Raw genomic sequence first — 27,941 nt, 5'->3', positions numbered from 1 at the left:
CACCCCATGGATAGGCCTGTCCCCTCATATTGCACAGTCACTTTGGAACCTGTTTGCATTGGTTCAGCCAAGCCAAGAGGGAGAGTAAGTGTCTCTCTAAGTTATATGAAAGGAAGTGGACAAAAAGGTGCAAGAACTTCTTAGTGCCAATGAAGGGAAAAGCTGATGATCTCTGTCTCAGCCATCAGAGGATCCACACAGAAAGGAGCTGTGGGAAGTTATTTGAGAACTTAACTGTGCAGCTGACTGAGCTGGAACAAATTTTCCATGGAGAGACTCTGGAGTCTCCCTCACTGGAAATATTCAAGAGCTGTCTGGATGCAATCCTGTGAAACGTGCTCCAGGATCCCCCTGCAGGGAGGATGAACCAGATGATCCACTGCAGTCCCTTCCAACTTCACCCATTCTGAGAAACCAGACTTCATTACTTCCAATGCTCCTGGAACTATTTGTTTAATAGGTTTCTTATTCACAAAGGATTTCTATGGAGAAGATGAACACCAAAGAAACCCTTCTTTTGCAACATCTTTATGAAATCTTCACAATGGATGATTGTATTATTTAATGCAGTCACATTCAACAATTTTGGATCCTATGTGTAATATCTTCCCATCACTCTGGAGACTTGTAGCTTTTTAACTTTGGCTGTTGCTAATCCATCAGCTGTCTGAAGCAGTCAGCTCTGATTTTTTTTTTGTGTCTTCAATGCTAACAATTGGATCTGTTCTAAATACTGAGATTTACCAGACACAAGCAGGGATGCAAGAGAAGCAGGGTATTTTTAAACATACTGTTATTATTATTAATAACATTAATAATAATAATATTGCCATCACCATAATCATATGACTAGCATTATCAACAAAGAGAAAATCCAACACCATGAAAATCATATTATGCATAAATACAGGAAATTAACATACCACAGAACACTAATGCCCTAATGGCCTTGCAGTTCCCTACTCCACTTCTCTCCCTAAGGGAAAAGTGCTCTAATACACAAAGGGCAGCAGAATGCTTTTACCTGACTATTAGTTCCTGGTATCCCACAGAGCTGGAAAGAATTTTCTGGGCAAGGAGGATGGAGCTGAAGATCTGTTAGTCTATGTGAGAGGATTCCCAGGCAGTTTGGAAATGTCTTCACCCTAAGTACTTAGTAAAAAGTTTATGGCCAGAACCAGTGACATCTTCTTACTCTGTATCAATTTTGAGGGTTTTTTTCACAAAGGATGAGGAAGGGGTAGATGTGCATCCTGGATAAATCACAATGTGAGTCTTCAAATAGACCATATAATGAGCTCCACGCTCTTTTCAGGTACACCCACATTTTTCTGTGTAGATCACCGAACCCACAAGAGGAGTTAGTCTGCCAGCACTCACCTGGCATGCCCAGCAGAACACCCTGCAGTCCCTCAGGCACAGGAGTCCCCTGGAGTAAGGCAATTTTTAGCCAGAGAAAGCTCAGCAAAAGTATTCAAATAGCACAGACCTGCTCAGGGGAAAACCTCACTCTTTGCCTGGAAGGCTCTTGGGAGACACAGCTAACTGGGTGAGTGAGAGTTACCTCATTCCTGATCTGGGCACCACCACTCACTGAAGAGGGTTTAATAACAGATCTTCCTGACAGAATTCTGCTATATTCCAGTTTTCACTCATTTGGCAGTTCTGGGTATTCTGTAGGGCTTTCTGTAAATGTCACCACCAGGTATAATTTATAAGCAAAGGTTTCAGTAATCCACACCACTCCATCTTTTGGACCAACCTTCTTCTGGGGACTGTGGGCAGCTGAGGGGGCTCTGGGGGAGCTGTCAGCACCCACCCACAGGCTGCAGAACCAGAGCCCTGCAAGACAGTGCCTGTCTGGGAGGTGCTGTTGTGGGTTTCTCACCAGATAAGTGGATTATTACCCTGGCTTGCAGCTGCTCCACAGAAATAGGTCAGCCTCAGGAATAAGCTTTGCCTTCCCCTATTTGGCATCAGAAGCATCCAAGAGGAAAAGGGGCTGCTTACAGGACCCTCGTCCAGGGACCATTAAACTCCTGAACAGCAGGTCTCCACTGTCAGTGTCTCCTAAAGGGGGAAATGTTCTTAAAGTCAGCAACTGTGGTTTTCCTTGCATTAGATGTAGGTATGTGTCCCATAGAGGTAGGATATTTTGTGGATCTGTACTTGCTCAGCTTTTGTTGAGGAAGTTTGAGGGTAGCAATGATGTCAGATCTGACAAAAGATGAGAGAGAGGGGTAGAGCCTGAACATGGATTTGCCTTTCTCCCCCAGCTCCCCAAGTGAATCCTGCAACAAGCTGACATCTCGTTTTCTTCTGGCTTTTTTCAATCCACCAGCACAGTAACTGCAGATAGCATCCTGACACCGACCACCTCCCATCTCTGCCCTTTTGCCAAGTGCACATATTTGCACTTTGAAAGTGTGCTTAGCACAGAATTTGAAGTGGGGTTGCAGGTTGAAGTAAAAGGGAGCTGCAGTGTAACATCAGCAATGCAAACTTTAGATCTTAGCAACATGTCAGCCATGCCTACCATCAGAAAGAGGGAAAAAAACCCAACCTGTAGAACTGGCAAGTAGAGCAAAACAAAGTACTGAAATCAAGGATATGCAACTTAGCTTTGATATGAATATTTCTCCATCCCTCACACCCTTTTCATGCCTTATAACTCAGCTGATGACTTTGCAGCAGAGAAAGCTTTTTAAGCTTTCATTATTGCATTTTTCTTTGCCCTCATTCATCTGCCCATCTGGAGCACCATTAAAATCACTGAAAAATATTAGGATAAAAGCCTTTATTTATTACATTTGGTATGGTTGCAGAAAGACACAGGGAAAGCCTTACAGGAAATATTCTTCTTATAGGAATTCCAGACCGGGAAATCAGGGTGATTTCCCATTTTTGGGGAGCATGCCCAAATAAGCCCTTTTTGCACAGTTAGTTTCCACAGGCACTTATGCTGGAAGAGCCTCACTGTCAGCTGGTGTAAACTGACTCCACTCTGTGAATTCTTAAGGAGCTCATCCAGTTTCCCTCGGCTCAGGATGCTCACCCCACACACCTGAGCTGCCCTGTGTGAGCAGAGAGGCTCTACACACCATTTTCCCTAGTGAAACCACACAGGAGGCAGAGGCTGAGGAGAGCATCCCTCCCCACCTACAGTGGTAGATCCACAGATCTCTGTCCCAGGGCTCCGCACATCATTGCCCGTTCCCGTTTCCACGGCCCAGTAACCACATGCTGGGGACTGTGGGAGAGCTGCAGGTGACTGACCCCAAAGACTGCAGCAGAAACTCGTCCCCAAAGACTGGCAGCTGAGAGAGGCCCCAGCCCAGCTGGAGCAGGCAGATGAGGGAGGGAGGGCAGGCTGCAGCAGCCTTGGGAAGCACGCCACGGCCAGCAGCCTGCCAAGCAGGTTGCTCCCAATAAAAGTGCTTCACCACTGGGTTGAGGTGGCAGAGGAATTAATTGTGCCATTTCCATGACATTCTACTGGAGCTGAAATGTATTAGCAACTGCTCATCCCCGAAACAGGTTTTTCCTCCCACGCGAGGGGGAAAAATATCTGTCTGAATTTTTTAGATTATGTGACAGGCTTGCAAACTGTTGTTAACTTTATCATTTGGGATATGGATTAGACTGCAGCACATTAATTTATCAGGAAGTAAGAGCTGCCTGTTCATCTCTTCTCTGTTATGACATCTGCAGTCAAAGTACGATAGGGGCCAGACAGACAGTGAGTAATAGACTAGAATATGAAGTTTGGAGGAGCAGGGGAAATGGCAAGGTTTGCTACAGATAGAATTGAACCCATTAAGCAAAAAAAAATAAAAAATAAAAAATAAACAAGCCAGGCAGTGGTCATTCCACAGGTATCACTCTTAATGAAATTGCAGCTAATGAAACCTGCCAGTTAAAAATGATATCAATTCACATCTTTTAGGGCTGGCACAGAAAAGCCAAGCAAAAACCAACCCTGCAATTGAATATGTTTTGCTGGGGTCCCCAGGACTTTACAGACACCACCCACTTGCTCCTCATCTCCTCAGACCCCACCATGGAGGGGACACACACACATTCATGCACATTTTGTCTCTGCAGGAACTGGCCTCCAGGCACACAAGGTCCTCTCCCATCCTTCGCCTTCACTCCTGTATGACAGACCTGCTGCAGGGCCACATGGCCAATGTGATGGGAAAGGTGAAGGCCTGTGATCTGTGGGCCAAAAGAATGCATAAAACATTAAAGAGAGCCTTGACAGCATTCTAAATTGTTAATGCAAACTCCCCAGGTCTGCAGAAAAACATATTCCTGTTATCATTTTCAGTCCCCCTTGGCCTCTCAGTCCTCCAATTATGTGAACAGTGAGAAGCAAACAACTACATGATGCAAAAAGTGTGAAGCTTAGGTACTTAAGTTTGGCCCCTTGATGCTAATGGGCAAATTTATTTACATTATCTATATTATTTAATATGTGAGGGTCAGTGTCCATGAGCTTCTAGACTGAACTTGCCATGTCATGACAGTGTGGCGAGGGTCACACCTCACAGCAATTTATACAAGTCCAGACTTTATTTTAACACTTAATGCTAAGAACAAATAATCTGCAGGGCACAGAGTATCTGCCTTATGTGGGTACTAAACCTCAGTCTTATTTCCTGGCTCCCCAGGGACCAGACCTGTTGTCCCAAATCCTTCAGGATTTCACTCCTCATCAAAGTATGCTCATGTGGGCCTGTGACACAGTAAAATTCAGCACATGCTGCTAAAAATGGTTCACAAATATTTAGTCAAAATAAATTCAGCTAATTTGTGCTGAAGATGTTCCCAGGTGCTTTTTAATTCATATTATGTAAACAATCCCAGCAGCAACTTTTTCCCTTTGTTCCTATTAATTCACTGGGGGTGTGCATGCACAAGAAGCAAGGATTTATGTCCAGAGAATTCAAGAATTCTTCCTTGTAAGCTCTTTGGTTTCTTCCTTTCTGTTTTAAAAGTTATTCCTGGACTAGCCTGGATGCAGAGCAGTGCTGCAGGGGAACAAAGGAATGGCTGGATGCTGGATCAAGGCATTGCTCTGCCACTTTCAATGCCCATTCCTGCCAGCAACCCAGACCTTCTGCCTCATAGGACAGTGTAAGAAACTCCCTATGAAACATCATGGGATGATCTGCCCATGGGAAAGTACTTTCCTGCTTCTCTCCAGTTAGCTGTTTCCCAATGCAATGAAGCATGAGAGTTTGCATCCCTTGTAGATTTTCTAATCTTGTCTCATGCAATTCTTCTTATCCATAAAATGCCTACCTAGTCTGTTTTGAATCCTGTTAATCTTTTGGACTCAGTGGTGTTTTGTAAGTTCCCAGAGTTAATTAGGTGTTATCTAAAACTATTTCCTTATCAGTTTCAAATATTCTTTTTTCCTCTTCTGCTTCCTCATTGAGTGGCTCTCAGTCATGAAATTTAAAAAGCTGGCTGAGGTTGTCTTTTCTAACCTTCCCAATATTTCTCACTGTCCACCCAGTTTCTCTCCTTTTACCTATATCATGAACAGAGGCTGGAGGTGCTTTTGGCCTTTTGTGGGGAACACTTTTCAGGACTGGATTGCACCCCTTTTTTATGTATAATACTAACAACTATCCAGTCCATTCATGCAGCCTGACCCCAAGAGCCTCAGAAAGTTTCAAAAATAAAAAATAGACCAGACAGTCTCCAAAGGCAAAAGCCCCCAGAGCTGAGCAATTCGAAAGCAATACTCCAGGCTGGACAACACCAACCAGAAAAAAGATGGTATCCTATCGTTCATTTGGGATCGATTAGCTCAAACCCATCAGAACCAACAAGTTTGCAGGGACCTTGCAAATCCAGCAGCCGGGAAGGCAAAGCCAAGGATACCCATCAGTAAATCCGATGGGCTGGTTCGCCCATCCTTGCTGCGGTCACGCAGCCTCGCCGGGCCGTGTAATTGCCGCCTTATTGGCGAGATGCGAGCCTGCCCGTGGAACAGATGCAAGTTCCCCTGCTCTGGTTCAGCTGGGAGCCCGCTCGCCGGAGCAGAAATAAATCACGGGGAACTCGCTGTCATTCCCCACCTTCCCGCACACCCTCCGCCGCCGCCGCCTGACTGGCTGGAGCTGGCACGGCTTTTAAATGAAATCTGTGAGATTGGCATCGGCAGCCTCGCCTAATTTTTAGCTAATACCTCGGTGGGTTCTGCGTTCGCATCTGGCCGGCGCCGTCACGCTGAGAGTGATGCTGAGAGGCTGGAGCAGGAGCCGGGGTGGCACCAACACCGCAGCCCAAACAGCACATCGCAGCCAGCCAAGGGTCTGCAGCGCAGGACTTCTCCCAAGGCATGGGAAAGGGAGGGGGAGAGGAAGAGAGGGAGAGAGAAATGTGTTAACTATGCTAACGGTGCCAAGTAATATGCTTCGTTAAAAATTTAATCACCTGCAAGTGCAAAACAAGTGCAAAGCAATCATGTTGTAATTAGCACAGCAATTAACACCTCCCTTTTCGATAGCACATGCATCCTAGGAAGTGCATGATTGCAAGTGTTTATGCTGCTGACAGGCTAAGTTCCTATAGAGAGGGAAAAATTGCTTAAATAGATTTTTTTTCCCCCTCGTCTTTTTGGCATTCGGGCTGTAATGTGTCCATGTGTCCCAGCGCCAGCTGCCATGCTGGTCTGTGTGAGCTCTGCACGGCGTAACCAACAGCTCCAGCTTGAGCTGCAGCCTCCTGAAACAGGGCTACCAGCTCCAGAGCCCCACTCTGCAACAAAGATGTTACCAGGAAAATTACAAGATGGTTTTTTGCACTCTAACGCTTGCCAAAAGGGAAGCACCAGGCCTGAACTGAGATTGTGGGGTTTGGAATGCAATGGCAAAGGGGAAGGGACAATCCAGAGCTGGGGCTTTGGGATGGGTCTGCAGCTAAAACATACCAAGCTCTGTGGTACTGGGGTCTCTCTTTGACACGTGCCCCCATTCCAATAGCCAATTCTCCCCAAAGGCTGTGCTGGGAGAAATGTGATGCAGTTTGATGAACGGGCAGATGCAGGCTTGGCCTGGGAAAACCCCCTGCTGCCAGCTGTGTCCATGCCACTGCTGCTCTTTTACCCATGCACTGGGCTGTCCATGCTTCTCCATGATCCCCTTTCCTTGTTGTCCCTAAAAACCCCAAGTTGGACTGTCCCACTCACTGTCCCTCTCCTAGAGCTGCTTGCCAGCTGCTTGTGAGACCACATGAGGAAGGAAAACTGGCTCTCAACATCAGCTTAGAGAAGTTATATAGACTTAAATACTCACATCTCATGAAATATTTTTATTTAGAGGCCGTTTAATAAAATGGACTGTGCTTGTACTGGGACAGCACACTCTGCATCCTGATAGAAATTCCGTGATTCTCGTGGTTGCTCAGTAACTGACAAAGAGCTGGTCTGCAAAATCAGCATCCAAAAGCTGAGCACCAAAAGATAAAAGTCATCTTTGGAAACATAAACCATGTGGCCAATCTTGAAGTTCCTTCCCTCCCAGACAGTGAGATTGTTGAAAGGTATTTTCATCACATAGTTCTATATTGGGGTTCCTATTTGCCAGGTTAAAAGCCACAAACAATACTACTATCAAGCCCAGGCCAAAAAATAACCCTGCAATAACAGTAGCTCCTGAAAAAGTTGCTTCCTTGTTGCATAGCCTCAGAAATTCATAATTTACACACCATTAATTCAATGAATTAAGAAAAAATTGGAGCAAAATTCAGGAATTACCAAAGAGACAAGTAGAAGGCAAGTGAAAGCAAAGCTGGGAAAGAGCAATGGTACCTTTGCTATCCCAATGTATTTTGCTGTTTCTCAAGGTGCTTCTGAACTGAGCCAGAGGCCAAGTCTGACATGATAGCAGTTTAACTGCAATTTCAGCACACTTTCTGACCACAGTGGGGCTCTCGTTAATTCCCCCCTCCGCAGCCAATCGACCCAAGTTTCATTCCAGACCTATAAGTTTCCCATTTTTATTTTATTTGAAGTTTTGTTCCCAGCTTCCACTGGCCTCCTTGCACCATTTTCTGCCTCCAGTGATCACTCCATTGGAGCCACAGACCTGGGAGATGGCTCCATACCCATCTCTATCAGGAGGAGAGCACATATTTGTGGTTTTTTGGCACAGTCCCCACACTGCCTTCCTGTTGTTCAGACTAAACATGAACCTGCCCAGTTCTCCCCAATACAGCTCAAGCATCTGGTTTTGATGTTTTCCATTGGCAGTGACAAGCAGTTACCTCTAGCACACAGTACACTTTATACCACTTTTATAAGTGCTTTTTGTGGTGTGGGCTGCAGAGTCCTGAAGTGCATCCCCCAGTCCTGCCCGAGGCTGTGCTGGAGAGGAGGGAGAAGCTCTTGAGAGCTGCATTAAAAGGTCTGCCACCACCTCTGTGAGAGGTTTAGGGTGATTTCCCTGTCTCTGCTGAAGATCACCTTCTCAAAGGCATTCTGCTAAATCATCCCTGCCTGGGATGACTTACCCCCAAGGCTCATGAAAGTACATCAGAAGAGCAGTGGTGCTTGTACTTGAAATGCCCTGAAATAAGCCACCAGTGAGTGCTGGGAGGGGCAGAGGTCCTGAGGAGAATTCCCCCTGGGACACTGACCCAGAGTCCTCCTCTCAGATAACAGCACATTTCCAGTGACACCCACACAACATCATGTGTGATTGAACCTACACAAAGCATGCTTTGCAAGAAGGAGATCTGCTGCAGTGTGCAGCCCACACCCACACTAGGCATGGTTGGATTCTGTGGTGTCACGTCCCCTTCAGGACATTAAAATAGGGTCCATCCAGCTGAGGGGGGAAAGTGTTTGTGCAAGGTGCTTGTTACAGCATTTTCAGCACAACAGAAAGTTTAAATAATAGGAGCTCCTGCTCTCTTTAAACCACGAAAAGCTGATAATTATCACCCATAAAAGTTAGGAAAACCACTGGGGGTGAGGAGAACCTTGCACTCCTAGGAAACCACAAGTTTGTGTAACTGTAAAAAAGCTCATGGTTCAACATATATGCAAAATATATCAGAAATTTCTCATCCTGGGAAAAAGCAAAACAGTCTGTGCCCATGGGAGGCAAACACAGTGGGGGGAAATCCTCTCATGGACAAAGGCCACAGCAGAGAGTGACAGATTGGATTGAGTATGATCTACTAAAAAATGTGGTTACCAAGAAGTTGCCTGGTCCTGGGGTTGCTACATAGAGTATGGAATCACTCAATGGCTTTGTTTGAGTCTGAAAATTAAAAAAGAGAAAAAGAAAACAGGGGGCTTAATCAAGCCCCTGGACCAACCTCTTGTGAGTACTTCGTCACAAGATTAATCTTTATAAGGCAGGAAGAGTCCTCAAACAACCCTCTGTAAATGGACAAGCACTGTAGCCAAGCTTCACCAGCAGGATTCAGAGATTTCCAGTGCCCATGTTCCCTGAACTGTCCAGCCAAGCCAAAAGCACCTCTATGTCCCTCAGAGATGGCTGGGCCATAGTTCTCAGTGTCACCTTATAGATGTGCTCACAGCTTCCAGAGAGCTGAACGTGGGTGGTGAAAACTCCCAGAGAGTGGTACAGCTTTTTCCATTAGCGAGGCATACGCCTTAAAAATAACAGATGACATGGGGAGGAAAGTACCAAAGCAATAAAAGGTGATAGGAAACCCAAGTGTTCCTGAACTGCAAGTACAAAAGGCTTGAAAGGTATTTAGGAAGGCTAGAAACCTGCTTCATTGACACATAGAGAAAATTTACTGGGGTTTTTTTTTTTTTTTTGTGCTACAACCATGAATAAAACTTCAAAGTTTGTGGCTTGTCTCCCTCTTAGTGGGAGTTTGGAGAGAGTAAGAATCCCACCCCTCACTAATAACCCATCTAAACTTGACAGGCACTTCTCTCCCACAGTTGGGGAAGATAACCTTTCTCACTGATATTTCTGAGTCTGGAACAAAAGAGAGTGAAAAACACAGAGGAAGAAAAAAAAATCTGAATTCCCACTCATTTTGCATATCCAGGTTCCCAGGCACCCATCCCTTTTTTACTAAAGCGGGGGGAGAAATACATTTAATAAAGATCTGGCAGGAGTATGATGAAATAATGAGTAGGATGAGACCATGTTACATAAATTGGCAAAGCTCCAGCTTGTAAATGATTAAAACAAAAGAAAAAGGGAGTTTCCATGAAGACTAACGTAAAAAGCATTTTATAATCAAAAGGCCTGAAACTATGGGGGCTGATGGGAATGTCTAGCAAAACAAGCCTGTTCTGAAGCTTCCAGATGATACATGGAAACTTAATCAGCTCATCTCAGTCAACCTTAAATCAAAGAAAAGACTGATTGGAGGTTCAAAGGGAAAAGTGGGTTTGTGGCTTAAGAACAAGAGCGGGACACTTTCCTGATTCTGCCACAGATTTCCTTTGAGATCTTGGGTAAGTCACTTACTTGTGTGATATTAAATTTCATAGTTATTGGGCACAGAAGTTTTCCTGATTGCACATTAAAATTTGTCTCTGGAAGTGGACTATTGCATTTATATGCCTGGATCTTTACACCTGCCCAGACCATCCACACAGCATAGTTGCTAACAAGCATCCCTTCAAATTACTTTCAATAATTTCTTCCTCTCTAAAATGTGGGGAAGCCCCATATACCTTTACAGCAGTGCTGAATTAGTGCATAATATTTCTAAAGATCTTTGAGTAGAAAACATTATGGAAGTGAGTGAATTATCTGTAATTTACTGCTGTGAGATTAACAGTAAGTGCTTTTCTCTCAGGTAGACACCAAAAAAAAAGAAAGAAGAACAAAAAGGAAGCTTAAATGGTTGCAATCTCTCTGCTATTAAGAAAAGCATCCTTTTGCAGTTGTCCAGCAACTCTTGCTTCTTCTTTAACCAAAGCCAAAATTCAGTGACATTAAAACTGAAAGTTATAACATCAAGAGAGGCACAGATCTAATTTATGTTGGAAAAGAAAATTTGTTACTCAAAATCAAATGCTAATTGGCTGCAGCCCTTTAAACTATGCAAGCTAAAAGGCTGTGGAGAACATACAGGTCTTCAAGGGGAGTTTGCTAACCAGATGCAGTTAGAGCCCAGCCTTAATGTCTTTTTATCTTCCAGGTTCACAAGTCTACGTGTACGTGTGTGCACATTTCTGAAAGTCTGTTCCTCTGTACACTGAAAATTCAGATGAAAGTCAAAAAGAGGAGAGTTAGATCAGGGGATGAAGACTTCTTTATACTGCTTCCAAGCTCTGCCCTGATGCATTGTGTAACCTTGGGCAAGTCATTTAACTTGTCTTGCTCATCCATCAGATAGAAAGATGATGCTTATCTGTTGCATGAAAATGAGTTAATTGCTGTTTGCCAACTGCTTTCATCTCTTTGGATGAATCAGATTGAGGCCATATATGTGAGTGTATATAATTTTGCATGTGTATTTTTATTTGGAGCTTGCTTATGTCTTGGAGCATAGCTTCTTCAGGTCAACACTGGTTATCTGCTTGGCAGGGAGCCCCTATTGTACATTTCTGATGTAATGCAAATCATAGCAATGAGAAACACGTAAGTGAAAGGTATTACACTTATCATCATCATTAGCTGTTGTTGTTGTTGTTATTGCTGTTGTTATTATTATTATGATAGTCTCACACTTGGATGCAGAGATAGGACCACTTTAAAAAAATATGGCCCCAAGAAAGAAGTCTTCTGTTCTTGTGAATAAGTCTCTAAAAATAAAAGGAATGGGAGAGGCCTGGGCCTGGAGCTGCCTTTACCCAAATGTGTTGATGTAAAATTTCCCAGAGGCATCATCAAATCTCTATATTCATTTATTTATAGGCTTCACCACTCAGAAACTGACCTATGAAAGTGCTTGGCCAGAGGGTGGTTCTCACCAAAACAATAAATCTCCTCCCTTGGGGAGGAGTCATAGCACTCATGACTTGCTTGATTTTGGGAAACAGAAGACTGAGAGACTCAGAGGGAAATAATAAGGAGAAATTCTTTAAATCATAGGCACAGCTACAGCTCTGGAAAGAAGTGCAAGGGCTGTACAACCCTTGGGAGCAAAGTCTGCTCCTCAACCATCACTGGAGGCACTATGGACTGACTGTACCATGTCAGTGACATGTGGAGCTGACTCTGCTGCTGAAGAGTGTGGAGTTGCCTTCAGAGGCCAAAGGGGTCACCATTGCTTTGGGAAACAGGGCTGGAGCAAGCAGCAGACATCAGCAATCTGGTGTGCTTGAAAGGTACGATATTTAAATATACGTAAGTGCTAATTATAAAATCTTGTCATTCTTCATTCAAGGCACTCCACCATCAGAGTTTCTTCAAATGAGGTCAGAGTACCCAGTCACTATCCATGCTGCTGCCTTTGTTGTGTGGTAGCAGTCACCTTTGGAGTGGTAGCACCAAAACCACTACCTCTGCAGCTCTAGAAAAAGCTTGTGGCAATTGTCATCAGAAAGATACTCAAGCAGTGAAAGAAACAAAATCTGGATTTGCTAATATCTCATTCTCTGCCCCAAGCATCAGGTTTTCCTTCCTCTGGGGTGAAATCTCCCAGCTTACATCTGAGTTTGAAAGCACTGCAGAGATGTTCTTCCCCATGGGCAGGGTCCAAAGCCTTGGAACTTCGGCTCTTTCAGTCTCATGGACTGCATCAACAGCATTCTCCATATCAAGGTCTTGGCACATTGTGTCTGGACTCATTCCCAGGCCCCATGGTTGGAGAAACACACATTTTCTACCCAGTGCCTCTTCTAGTTCCTCCTTCCATAGGACTGCAATGATGGGGAAGATTTTATCCAGGCTTTCCATGCGTGGTTGAGTTTTGCCCGTAAGGACTTGTTTTTACTCATCCCACACTTTCGTCACACCAGCTATGAAAGATGGGATGCAAATGCTGTTAAAGTGTTAACTTGTGTGATTTTTTTGTTCTAGATTGCAGCTTGTCATTATTTAAGTTAGATTGGTTATCTCATTTTGTTGTTTCACTTTGCTTGCTTTACTTGCTATTTATCGGCTGGCTTTTATAATGACTATGATTAAATTAATAGATTTTAGAATGTAAATTACTTTCCAGTAGTGTTTATTAGATACATCTACAGATAGGGTTTAAATAAAAACACAGCCTGAAATCAGAGCTGCTGTACATTCTAATCTTAATGGGTGGCATGGACCTAACCTGCTCTTTGTTAGGTTTGCGTATCTGGAACAACTCTCTTCAGTCCACCTCTGAAAACCACTAGGGCAGATGTTGGCACAAATTAAATTTTTTTTCTCCTTCTTATGGGGGCCCAGCTTTGTTCAGATATGGACACCACAGTGAAGTCATCAAATTTGCAGGCTGAAGAGGACTTAGTCACTGTTGAAAAGGCTCCATAGGGAACGCTAATCAAAGATGAACTTCCAGCAGAAGTTAGAAAATCCAAAGGATAGCAGCAGAAATTTCCTATGCTTCCTGTGCCTCCAAATGCCTTTTTATTTGCTAGTACGTTTTGCTCCTGCTTCTTTTTTGTAAAAGATCATTGTTAACTGACTCAATCACACACACACTTCAGTCTAAACTATTTTTGACAGCAAACAGGTCATTAACATTAAAGCTGCAACAGGTGAAGGGCACCTGTATGTCTCCACGTTTGCATGCAGTCATCCGTGATTACTGGTGGTGATTCTTGACTCCATGGAGCTCTTGAGAGTCACACTCATCTGGCTCTTTGTGCTGGAAGGCATCAGGAAGCAGCAGCCTTCCCAAAGCATCTTGAAATTATTCTCAGCTATTAGTATGATACCAGGTCTGCTGGGATTTTGAGAGGGATCATCCTGGTATGTCATACAGGACCTCTGCAGAATCAGCTCACCAGCTCCCAGTACAACTTCTGACATTGAACACAAACCATGAAATCTCTCCTGCACTGCCCTGATCATGGGGAAGCAAGTCCTTGCTCTCTGCATTTCCTGCCACCTTTGCCTTTTGAAAAGCCACATGTACCTGGATGGTTTTTGCTACACAGCTCCTTCTGCTCCTTTAAAAGCAATTACATGGGGAATGTTAGTGATGCAAACTTGTTCAAACCTGAGCACATGGTTAAGTCAGCTTTGTAATTAATTGCCTCATCACTGCAGTCACTCTGCAGGAATGCTGTGCTGCTGGTTCAGGACCCGAATAAGAAAGGGCCAGATCCCCAGCAGAGATCCAAAGTGAATGGAGTCATAAGCTGTGCAGGAGGTCAGGTCTGAGCCCCTGGGATGATGAAGAGGGAGTGGCATCATCATGGGCCCACCAACAACCCAGTCTGCAGAGGTGGGTATGGGGGTGCCATGAGAGCCCCAAAACTGCTGGTTTTGTCACAGGGAAAGGATTTGTTTCCCCAAGGCATGGCCCTGGTGCTTTGTCATGGCAGGACTCATTTCCACAATGTCAGGTGCCTCAGAGCCCTCCAGGGTTCACACACAGAGGGGGAGAGAGTAAGCAAGGAACCCACAACCAGCACATGAGCTAATGGAAACGGCATGGAGCTGAAAAACAAGTCCCTGGAGGCCTGTCTAGAGACAGGTATGGATGCTGTGGAGGCACAGTGGCAGTACCTTCTGTCTCATGTACCTGTGGTAAGAACAAAGGCAAATGGGCTGAAGCCATAAAGCTCCAATTACTGTTTCTTCTCCAAATGTGCCAAGGGTGAGTATGTTCAGTATCTGGGTTTTTACTGACACAATTTCTCCTTGAACACGTACACGTAAGTGAGGAGAAGGAAGAAAAAGGAGAACAAACTTCTTAAAGAGTGACAAGTGAAAAGAGGGAGAAGAAAGAAGAAAACCAGTTAAGTGAGAAAACATGGGATGAAGGGAGCTGTGCCTACAAGGGGAGAACAGAGTGATGATGACAAGGGGTACCAAACTAAGAAGGAACCTGGATAAGTTCTGGATCAGTTCATGGCCATCTCTTCAGCTCTGTTATTTCTTAGAAGGCTGCTGTCCATTATGGAGGAAAAAAGGGCTAAAGATAGATAGATAGATAGATAGATAGATAGATAGATAGATAGATAGATAGATAGATAGATAGATAGATAACTATTTCAGATAAGAGTTATTCTTAATATTTATGGCAACTTTTTAATTGCTAGTTACATTCCAATTAAATAACTACAAAAGAAAAGATCAGGGTCTGAATCAAGGGCTAAATGAATGATTTGGGTAGCAGAAACTTTAGCACAAGTCCTGCTCAGAGAGGACACAGAGCAGCTCTCATCCCTATGTCTGCCAGTGACCAGTGCAGCCCCTAGATTCAACAACTGTTGTGAAAAGAGGAAAGCTTTACATGGACTTCTGTGCAGACTTTGCACTGCTGGGGGAAAAGGTGTGCTTATGCCAGCTATCCTACACAGCTTGTGCAGAGTCACAGGTTCACAGTCCCTCTCCCACACCACCAAGCAGCTCTTCTGCAGGCTTCTGGGGGAATTCTAACACAAGGAGATAAAAAGGGCAATCAGTGCCTGTGATAAGATGCACTCCAGCAAACTGTTTATAATTTTTCTCACTGGGTTGCAGATGACCTAATAGGCTCTTTTTCCATCTCTAATTTCTATGAATCTGCAATCCTATTATTTATATTGTATCTTGAGGCTTTCTTCCAGAGTAAATGCTGTAATTATACCCTGAACCATAACATTTCAGGTTCTGGTGTAATAGAACTAAATATGCAATTATGTGGTTAGTAAATGTAACAGCACAAAACTCAAAATCTGTATCCATGTACTGTAGCTTCACAAGAAGAATTTGTTTCCTGTTCTGTACACAGCAGATGTAATGTAATTATTGCTAACTGGAAAGTATCAGCAGACATTCATATGATACCAGCAAAAAATGTCCCTCCAGCCAATTCTTCATTCAAACATATGAAAATGAGAGAAATCCCACAATTCTATCTTATCAGTGTAGTCTAGGCACATACATTTGATACTCTGCAAAATCAATACTTTCCAGGCTTTTGGATACAAAGAGCCCACAAAGAATATACATCCATACACAAAGTGAAGGATCAGATTCACCCCTGATGTTAGTCCAGCCACTTCAGCTGGGTTACAGGACAGCAGAAAACAGTCCATTATGCAACTTGTGTGGATTATGGTTGGAAGAAATTAAACTGGTCTCCAACATTTATACAACACTGTATAACAAAAGGAAAACAACATGAAAGGAACCACAACCTTGTGCATAAGGAGCCAATCCTGGACTTGGGAGATACAGTTTCTACTCAAAGGTTTGCCACAAGTTTCAGGTATGAAAAGAAAAAAGAAAAAAGAAAAAGGAAAAGGAAAAAAGGAAAAGGAAAGAAAAAGAAAAAGAAAAAGAAAAAGAAAAAGAAAAAGAAAAAGAAAAAGAAAAAGAAAAAGAAAAAGAAAAAGAAAAAGAAAAAGAAAAAGAAAAAGAAAAAGAAAAAGAAAAAGAAAAAGAAAAAGAAAAGAAAAAAAGAGAAAGAGGAGGAAAGGGATACCCTTATTGTGGGCCTTGCCTGCAAGAGGACACCTTGCCAGTAAAAGCTGTGATTTTGCACAGGCTATAAATGCACCTTAATTGCCACTTCAATCCAAATGTGAAATAGGCCTAGCTGTACCAGGGGAAAGTACCTTCACTAAATAATAATAACAAGAGATTTAAAAAATTGCTTGAAGACTTGGGACAGCTCTAGCTCTAGAAATCTTGGGATTCCTATTTGCTTGAGTAAGACAGCTACATGCTGGCTGAATGGGCACAGTGGAAACCCTCTGGATTGGATCTTCAGCTGCAAAATCAGGCAGTGAAGTGGGAGTCACCCCTGAGCCACGTGTTCCCTTGCAGCAGCTCCATTGCCTCTTGGTGGAGGTGTGACATCTCACCAGTTTGTCAGGCACAAAATGACAGAACCTGAAGAAGCACAAATGTTGTTTTCCTGTAGAAACTGCACCTCAATTATGCAAGCATAAAAAACCTATGATATTTTCAAAGAGTGTTCATTGCTAGGGAAGCATCCATCAGGTTTCCAGCATTGCACCAATCCCACCATCCACTCAAGGCGCTCAGCCACTGCACTCCTGAAGCTTGAAAGCCACAACAGAGCTCTGAACTCTGCTGTGTTCTACTTTTGTCTCCACTTCTTTGCAAAATTCCCATTTGTCACAGGAGAACAGATATCACACCATCCCCACTGCTGAGTGACAGTCCCATGCCTGGGTGCCTTACAGAGTTGTACAGTTCTTTCCTGCCTTCTCTACAATCAGTCATGGATTCTGCATCATATGACTGAACCACCAAGATAAAAATTAACATGTTGCTCTGTAATGATGTGTAGTTGCTCTCCTTTGAGCTGGAATACTTGATCATAGTCTCCCACCCCATATTTGTGTCATGCTATTGGCACTGGAAGCATTAGCTTTGTAGTCACAATTATATGAGAACTAAGTAAACTGCAGAAATTTGTAAACTGTTGCATTGCTAAATTAAATGCTGTTTTAACTAACAGTTAATAGTGTTTACTGCTGTGTAATAGTAATTTTCATTTTTTACTGTATCTAATGACTTTCTGATGACTCAAATTCTCTGTAGGGATACCAAATCATTACATTAAGGATGAGTGATTTTAGTATGCAATGACTGATCAGTACAATAATATGTAGACTCATGCTTCAGCTAGTAAATTAAATCATTTACACCAGAGCGTTTGTCAACCAGAAGAGTTCTATTACATTGCTGCATTATAATGTAGAGTCTGCTCAAAATAAAACACATGCTATATTAAATCTGTGCCACTTTACAAACAAAACCCTTAAGGAGCAACGATTTAGCATATAGTGAGACCATGGAGAAGGACTGGTTTTCACAAAGAGTGGATTAATCCAGAAATTTTGTTGTTTGGAATAGTAGCATGACAACATACAGGTGTGAGTCTAGTAGTTGCATTAAGCATTCCAGATATCACTTGAACACTTCACTTGGTACTGAAGGGACTTGTGGAAGGGAGAATGGCCGCAGCCAGAATTTGTGAGCTTTCAGATAAACATGCAGTTGAGCCAGCCTCAAGACTTGATGGGATCTCACCAGATCATCCCAAGCCATGAAGAATAAAGGGCAGTTTACTCTGGGATGTGAACACTCAACAGGTCTGCTGAATGGGTGGTAGAATGTCACTGTTGAATAGTTCAACATGATGTTAAGAAGCTAGATCAATTCTTCATTTGAATAGGATAAAATGCAACCTCTCACAGCATTTAAGAATTTCCTAGTGTAGGCTTTGGTTTGGACCAAACAATTATTTTGAAGTCAAAATGTTCAGAAGAACAGAAGATGCTTTAGAGCTTTAGGGTTTTAGGAAATTTTTGTTCCGGTGTTTTGTTTGAGACACGAAGTGTCTAATTTCCAGTAAGACGAAAGCATCAGAGGTTCCATTCACCATAATTAGAACAGAAGGTTCTTTACTATTTGGAAGAAATCAGATCCCAGAGTCTCAAGATTATCTCCTAAAGGCCATGCACCAATGTTAAACCATTGACTCCACTGAGTTTGACCCAGTCATTCTCATATAAATACATTTAGTGATTCAGAACCCCATGTTCCACCAACAGGTAACTATGCCATCCAGAACATTCTTGTAGGGGTGTATTATCTTGGACAAATTTTCCCTGTTTGTTCTGAGACACATCCTGAGACACATCCAGCATAAAGCCTTGAAGGACAGCAGGAGATGCTTCATCATGTTTGCTAAGTTCATCCCCCAGAAGCAGCAGCTTTACTGTCAGAGAAGGGCTCTGAGCTTCTCATAATGGGAAAGAGTTGTGACAGAGGGAAAGGCTTGTTTTGTGAACTACTTAAACCCACATGAATTTTTCCTGAATTTTTCAGGAACTCAATGACTCATTCAATCTTTTTACCCTTGGGATATCAAGAGTCACAAAAACAGTGGTATTTTGACTTGTGAAATCTTCATCATAAAAATGTTTTCTGTGCTACTGTGTAGGAATCAGGTTTCTCTGGCAAGAGCTAAAAAGACAGGTTTACCATGACTAGTTTATTGCTTGGCATGCTTTGCTGAAAGCCACTTAATGGATGAGATTGGTAGCAAGACAACAGTGTTCTGTGTTGCCTTAGCACCTGATTCAAGGGGGAGCAGGATCCCACATCCTTAACTTTACATGACACATCTAAGTACAACATACATTTTCTGCTCAGTAAAACATCCCATATGAGCCAACTGAATCAAGATTGGCCCCCTGAATTTTTTGTTGTTTGCTTAAGTAGCCATTAAAAAAAAAAAAAAAAATTACAGCAAATGTTTTTGATTTTTTGTTTAAAATGTGTGTTAAAATGTCCTAATAATCTGGAGGCTTGCCAGCTTGTAGGCAGGCACTAAGTGAGGTTTAATTTTTGCACAGAAATCAAATATTAGCAAGGGGAACATGAACACAAACAAAAAGACTGCTCATCTGGCCAACATCTGGTTTGATGCGGCCATTATTTCAACAAGTACTTATAGGCAGGTTTTTTGTTGTTGTTGCTACCTCCCAGAGCAGCAACAAACTAGTAGAAGAGATTAAAATTTCCATATCATTCCCACACACAGAGTGGTGGTGTACAAGTTGCCCAGGATGCCTAATTCGTCCCTTTCCCTTTTTCCATTCAGCTTAAAAAAATACTACTGTATTTAAATACATGGACAGGAAAAGTGAGTGTAGCAGTTAAAATTGTTACTTTCCAATACATTCTTGCATGGCAAGTTGTGTCAGTGTTTATTACACATGTTTAATGGAAGAACTAGAATGCAAACCTGAGAGCAGTTTGGATTGAGAGGTGAATCAGTGGTCCTAAGTCCAGGTGGCTCTCAGTTTTGGAATATTTGGAAGCTCAGGGTGTCTCACTGCTCATGCTGAGCCTATTGATCTCCATGTGGAAAGGTGTGTCCTTTTTCACTCCACCAAAAGAGAGGCATTCTTCCTGGAATCATTAAAGATAGTAGGCAGACTTAATTGCTCATCCACCATTTATTGCTATGCCTGCAGACGTACCTGGGCTTGTCTCCACATCCCCTCTCCTCTCTCTCAGGACAATGGTGAGTGCCTTTCAAGGTAAGCTGGGAGCCACCACCAGTCCTGTGGTTAAATGACAGTCCCAGGTGCTCTGCTGGATGGTACCTACCAGGCCTTCCAGTGCTGCAAAATTTCAATACCTTCAAACAACAGCCATGCTCTTGTAGACAGTCTGCTATGGAGAAACAATGCTCCACATAAAGAAAAACATAGAACCCAAGAATAAATCTGTGTTATAGATTGTAAACTAGTGACAGCCAATTGTAGATAAGGCAGCCAATGCTGGAGCACATCTGTATGCAAAAATGGAAATGAGAGATTTATCTCCACCACTGCCTCACTTAATCTGCTTTTCACGGTAATGACATTTCTTCTGCCTCCAGCACCACCTGTCTTTATGCTGCTTTTCCTCTCTGGTATGGCTGTGACCATTTCTGAGGTTTCCAAAAGAAGAAGTCAAAGCTATGGTTAGACTCCCACAGAAGCAGTTGCACATTAGGTGTGAGCATCCATTCACTGCAATCAAGCCAATCCACACAACTTACAGACATGAAAGGTGATGAAGGCTGGTCAGCCTTGCCACGAAACACAGGACTCCAAATTTGAACTGAAGTTCTCAAATCTTTCCATCTCAAACTCTCATCTCACCCAAAGCAAGCCCCTCAGAACTTGTCTCACCTCCTGTACATGATGCAGCCTGGCCATCAGACCTCTGAAGGGCTTCTCACCCCTGGCCTCAGTTCTTCTGGCTGCCTGCAAATGGCTTTCTCCAAAACAGGAGGGATTAAGGTTTCAACATGGATTTTTGGGGAAAAATGCGACAGAATGAAACTGCACACCTTTCCTTATCCATTGGTTTGAGATCATGAATAAATTTTCCTTTTGAAGGTGTTGCTGCATCTCTCAGAGGTCAGGTTTGGGGGAAGAGTTGGCAGGTGTGTGTTTATATAGAGAGGTTTGGAAAGGAGACAATTTCCTGAACATGAGCAAATGGTGCCTTCTTCCCCCTCCAACCAGAGCTGTCATGGTATCAGCCATGAACACAAAACCAAGTCAATATGTGGCAGGTCACCCCAGCAGCAGGAAGGGGACAGTGCTAAAGCAGAGACGAAGTTTAGAAATTAACTTAGTGGCTGTCTGTGCAGGCTTGGGTGGGATCTCTGCTGCAAGCAAGTCTTCTTTCAGCCTTTCTTGAGTAAATACATTGCTGATGCAAGTGGTCCAGAACACACCTGGAAATCAACTTTTCTTCAACTTGCTACCTTCACTCCCTCTCTGTGCTTTCACCAGGCTGCCTCTGTGCTTACAGCAAGTCTGGCAGCTCTGGCAGCGGCCAGCTCTGTTTTCTGTGCATGCCAGGCAATAATTAGTTGGTTATTTCTTGTCTCTGATTGACATAGCTCCTCCAGCACACCACAGAACTTGTTCTTGTCACTTCGCAACTTTCTCAAGATGGCATTAGTGGGCAAGGTGACACAATGTGAGGTAAATCACACAACAACACCATAAACACAAGGGCAGGGCCAGATTCACAGCTCTGTCCTTGCAGTTTCACTCTGTAGGAACTCTGTTGAAATGTATCTGTCACACATAAGACCAGAGTTGCATATTCAGCCCACAATGTGGTCATGAGGCAGTGCAAAGGAAGAGCTCTGATTTCTATTACTAGAGAGCACTTGTGCCATACAGTTGTTTTATGTTCTGCAAACAAGGTAAGATAAGGCAGAAATACATGCACAAAGAGGAACAAAGATGGGGTTTCTATGGAAACACAGAATTTCCTGACTTGTATAATCAAAATTAACCATATCCCTTGTTAATGGAGTTATGGGGACAAAGAAATGTTGGGGTTTTTTTCTTTATTATATGTGAACACTTTTAGTTATCTTTCTCTTTTCACTTCTTCTCTCTGACACATACATGTCCATGCACAGCTTATTACCTTTATATGTTTTATACACAATGTGCACTCTGTAGCTTTCCTAACTGCCAGTAATATTAACTAGAGTTGCTCATGTAAATCTCCCATTCATTGTTGGGACAAAAAACCTCAAAAAGTGTGAAAGCACTGCATTATTCTCAGTCCTGATATGAATGTAGGATGCTAACATCCAGATGAAATGGCACACATAATCCTAAGGATCCACTATTGCTGGATATCATGCATCAGCCACTTGTCTCTCTGTCTTGTGTATTTCCACACAGCAACACCTCTTGATAGGACAATTGAAGCAGCACCAGTATTTTAAAGCTTTCCACAGTGAAACTCATGTTGTCTGCCAGTAGCTTGCAACTTTTGTTTCAGATTGTGCCATATATCACATGTTAAGCAGGAGTGGGACTGATCAGAGCTTGGATAGAAGACCTCCAAGGAAAGCTTTAATCTGGCAGAATATGGTAGCAGTGACTCTCTACATGGTGTATATCACTAAGACTTAATATTGAACCAGCATTCCAGCTGCGACCCACTGGTACTGATGGAGGTGCTAGTTTTAAAAGGAAAATTTAATCACAGCTCTAACCCTATTTGAGGAGAAATAATAATATATCTCCTCTGTTTTTGCACATTTTGGCCTCAATTTCCCTCTCATGTATAAGTCACAGAATCAGTACACAAAAATCTCTTCATTAGTAGTTGCTAAGCACTGTCAGATAAGAAATGAAATTAGGGACACCGTTGTTTCCACCCGAAAATAACTAGCAGGTAAAATAATAAAAATTAAGAATTGGGAAGATTTTGATGCCTTGGAGATGGGAAGGAGAAAATTCTTCCCTGTAGAGCTACAGACATGATCCTATTATCATAATAAGGCAGGATGATAGCCTTATTTCAACCTCAAATGGTTTATTTCAGCAACGGGTATAAAGCGAGCCCTTGTCGTACCATCTGCCAAGTACCTTTGGGATCTGACAGCATGGAAAGATCATTAAAAATGTAAGAAGTTGCTGTTTGCATTAATAAAAACACAGGTTCAAAAATTAGGTTGAAAATGCAACAACATTGTAAACACGCCTTTAAAATGAAAGTGATTTCCTCTTTGCAATGGAAGGCATGTTTTATTTTCATTTGTTACTTAGGATGTGGCTATGCTGAATCTGGTTTCAGTGTCCTCACTGTGCTACTCTTTAATGCAGCTTGCACTCACAAAAATTAAATGTGCACTGTACATGGGATTGGCTCTGCTCTTTCACCTGGACAGAAATAAGTGCATTTCAACCCCAACGCCATTACTTCCAGAATTCTTATAATGAGGGCTGGGTAAAATTGAAGCTTATAATAATAGTATATACAGTTCCTTTTTTTAAAGCCTGACCTGCAGTTCTGGTTTTCAAACCAAATGACTGTAGTCAGGCACATTAGTGCTTTAACCTTTTTATTACATTACATACATGAAAACAATTAAGGCTGGGATTCTTTCCAATGTATTATCATTTTCTGTTCCCTCTGGCCTTTTTCCATCCATTTCAAAGAATGTACATAGCATCAACTGAACATTCTCTCATGTTTTATTTTTTTGTTTCTTTTCTGCTTAACAACTGTCATGCTTTCAAGATCAGCCAACTATAGAGTATCATGCAACAGCAGCAGCCAACAGCAGCAGCAAAAACAACAACAAAAAGTTTGGGAGTTTAAAACTCCTCATAAAATTAAATCTGAGATTTAAATTCTCCCTCATATTTTATTGTCTTTTCTTTTCTTTTTCCTGTGGTAAATGGTAATTAGAGTCAATAATCTTTTGCTGAGAGAGCACCTTGTCCTCACAGTGTTTATATCATCATCATCAAAGATCTGCCTTAAGGCCCTGGCGTGTTAATAATTTAAGGTGTGCACAGCCTAGTTATAGCAGGAAGCCTAGTTATTGAGTTTGTAAACCAGCTGATGATTTATGGGAACACCTTGCATGAGTCATGCTCATTAAATAAAATACTTCAGTTTAATAAGGAACATGGGGTAAACAGCTCTTCCCGTTACAGGGTGACTGTGCAATTGGAAATTGCTGAGTTTTGTCACCAGCCTTGCCACTGCTATTTTGTCTTAATTGTAACGTCAGGGGCAGCTTGTCTGTGTGCTTGTGCAGGCACGTGTATGTGCACACACACATTCCCTTGAAGCACAGACAGAAAGTCTTTCACCAATGCTTTTTTTTCCTCCCTCACCCTTTCTGTCTCTCCCTTTCTCTCCATACAGCTGTTTCATAAGTTACCCTCTGATAATGAAGATGTTAAATCTCTCTTTAAAAGGCTACTAATTAAGAAAACAGAAATGTTCACAGAAATAAAATTACACAGGAAAAAAAATCAATATAAGGTTGTTAAATGTAGCTTGCATTTGAGAGCCATAACCATATTTTACTTTTAAACACTAGAGTTAACTCTGACTCATTAGAAATTCCTTGGGAAATTGAGGCAGTAAAAGCTCTACACATTGGCCTCTTCTGTTTAACCAGAAGCAACCATGCTTTGCCCACTGCTTTAGAAACCCACTGTATCTCCAAGAGATTTCAGTGGGATTAGGTAGTGTCAGCAACTCAGATGGCAAACATGCAGACAATAACCTCCTGTGTATCAACTGTACTGATACAGAGTGTTTTTCAGCCTGCTAGGAGTCAGGCTCCTTAGGGTCACTGGAATCCCCCTCATTCCCCCAAAAGCCGAAGCTCTTGTGCACAGGGAGTGGAAGGAGCCAGTGCAGCTGTGGCTGGAGTCTTCCCTAGGCTGGAGGCTACTCCAGGGCGAGATTACTCTTGTGTTCACTGGGAGGAAGGTGGGACCCATGGAGTTACAAATGAGGGGAGGAACAAATTGAGTAATAATATAAAAAACTCCCATATACTTTCCTTTATGGTTTCAGTCTTATCATCCCAAACCAAAGGCAACTCAATTGGTTTAATTAAATTCTTAAACACACAACAAGAAACTAGTTTAAAAAAAAAAAAAAAATAAAGCCAAATTTTCTCAACAACAGAGTGTTTGTAAACATGCCTTTACCTCTGCAATATTGATTTCTGTATTCTTTATGGTTCCTTTAAATGTACTTTTCTGTATTCTTTTCACAGGGGTGATACAGCTGTAAGTTTAATTTTCTGACTAATAACTGAACATCCCCAGACACAGACAGCCTGTCAGACATAATTAATAAATTTGTTCAAGAACATTGGGCCAGGCCCACTTGTGGGGCAACTTTTGGATGTAATAGCATCATACAAATGAGTGATCTGACTGCCAATTTGTAGACAATGGCTTGGGTCCTCCCTTTTTTTCCAGGAAAAATACAGCATGACATAACAGGGTGTACATACTAGTTGGGCCATCTCTCTGAGGCATCTAGTGTTTGTATTTTGCAACCTTTAGATTGACACCTGTACCAGTGTAGGTCCTACTGTGATCTTGTTTTGCAGAGAGAGATGTCAACATGGACTGCTTCTGGTGAGACCCACAAATTAAATAGGCAACCAATTGTGCCTTGTTTCTTTTTTTGTTGTTTATTTTTTGGGTTTGTTTGGGTTTTTTTGTTTTGTTTTGTTCTTCTTATTGCACAGTCCCCTGGCTTAGTCCAGGGGCTTCTCTGAGCCCTATTTTCCTGCAGCAACTGCCTTGCATGCACTGAGGTGTCCAGCCTGCAGCAACTGAACCTAAACATGTCCTTGAGTGCTTTCAGATCTCAGTTGTCTCCAGGCAGCCCAGTGAGGTATTTGAGAATATACATTTTACAGGTAATGGGAGTTAGGAATTCCTTCTCACCAAAAATGTCCAAGTCACTGAGTCAGAGGCACACAAAGGTCCTGGGGCAGAGCACAATGAAAGAAAATCAGTTTCTTCAAGGCCTAGAATAAGTGCCCTAATTCATAAATTTGTCTTCTAAATGGGAGAATTCTTTGCAATGTCTCAAGTATTACATTCCTTACTCCTGGAGGCTGTAGCAAAGGTGATGTAGGAAGGAAGGACACTGAACTGGAGGAAGGGTATCCTTCTTACAATTTAGTCATTGCAGAGGACTGCTTTGGACATTTTTTTTTTTTAATTTTATTCCTCAGCTTCATATAGTGTGTGTTGTGGTTGCCTCTTCATAACCACACAGAAGGCAGAAAACAAAATCAATTTCCTTCTTATCTTTCGCTGTGCTTAGTGAATGCAAGAATTGCATCAGCTTCATTTCCAATGACCACCTCCCTCCAGAAAGTTCCCAACTGACTGCACTTAATTGCCTTTTGTGCTAGCAAAACACATTCCTGAAGTCACCTTTGAGCCCTGTAGAAACTACCACCAAATTCAGAAAATTGGTTTTGTGGAGCTGTTCCTACTAATGCACTGATCCAAGGACATAATAGGGCCCAAGAGTTCACTTGGAAAAGGGACAAGGAAATGCTCCCAAAACATGGTAATACTGACCCAGACTGGAATATGGTGCTCTTGACCCCATGACTACTCCTTGTGCACCCCCAGTCACCACACTGGGGTGGTGTGAGGAGCAGAAAACACAGTGCAAGCCCTGCTCAGCAGTAATGAAAACATCCCTGTGCTACCAGCCCTGTGTGCAGCACAAATCCAAAACACAGTTATTAGCTAGTGTGAAGAAAGTTAGCTCTATCCCAGGCTAAACCAGCACTTCTGATGCAAAGCTCAGGGCACCACTTCCCTCTTTTTGGCTGGAGTCAATGGCAAGAAGTTTGGATAATCTAATTACCAGTGTCAGCCAGAAAGAATGGCCATATATGAACTAATTGTCTCCCTCTAGAACTTTGGTCCCTGCTGCTGTGGGTTCTTCACCCAGGGCATGGAATAGAACATAATCTCTGATCCTGCCCCATACCAGGAGATCAGAGGCATGATTTGTTCCTGGTCTCTCTACAGAATGACACCCATTCTGCTCCCATACCCAGAACAAGCTAATTTTGGGGGAAAGTGGGCCAAATTGAACCATTTGTGTCCATCTATGAAGAGCAGGTAAAGAGCAGCAGAGAATCCCATGCCTGTGCTGCAGGATGCTAAAGAGGAATGCTTCCATTTCTGGAGTGGCTGTAAGCCAATCTGATGTGCCACAGGAAATACACACTATGGCTTCTACTCTTTGTGGCAGGAGGGCAAGTGGCTTCCTTTTGGAGATGGGCAAAGTGTTAATTATGATTATTTGCATTAGAATAATACTTAGACACTACATCCCTTCTGTTCTAAATTATATAGCAAACTATCTATTCAGCCAAGGTAAAGGATTTTCAGATTAAGTATAGAAACATGAAGTTTCAGGTCTTGGAGGTTTCAGATGAGCTGACACAATTTTGGATGATCCTTTGAATTGAGGTCAAAAATAGTCACAAAGTATAGAAAAAGGAACAAGCATGAATGTGGAATTGAAAACATAAGGAGAGGGAAAGCTAAATTAGGCCATTAGCTTATAAAAGAGGTATTAAGTGGAAAAGGAATTTGGTTGGCAGGATTTTAGATTATATAATGGAAAGATACCAAAACAAGGCAGTCTGCTCTACATACTCAGGCAGGTTAACATACCTAAGCAAATTCATCCTGTAATTGGCTTCAGTTAAGTGCTCTATTCAGAGCATCTTTGGGATAATTCAGAGTGCCACTAGGATGCCTGGCAAGTGAAAAGCTTCTAGGAATTAAGCAAAAGAGTCTCAGAAATATCCCTAATGAAACAGCTGGAGGATAACAAAGAGTGTGATGCAACTTCACCTGGTTTTTGAAGGTTGTTTATCAACAACACACAACAGGACTCAAACTGAAAATTGGAAAAAGAAAAAAAAAATAAAAAGAGCTTGCTGATGAAACTCTTGCATTCATGAATATGAGTAGAAATAAATCATGGTGAAAATGAGTGAGTCCATAT

The sequence above is a fragment of the Erithacus rubecula genome, assembly GCF_903797595.1.
Source record: "Erithacus rubecula genome assembly, chromosome: 3".
In the NCBI taxonomy this organism is placed as follows: domain Eukaryota; kingdom Metazoa; phylum Chordata; class Aves; order Passeriformes; family Muscicapidae; genus Erithacus; species Erithacus rubecula.
The sequence above is the reverse complement of the archived record's forward strand: the minus strand, read 5'-3'. Positions refer to the sequence as shown.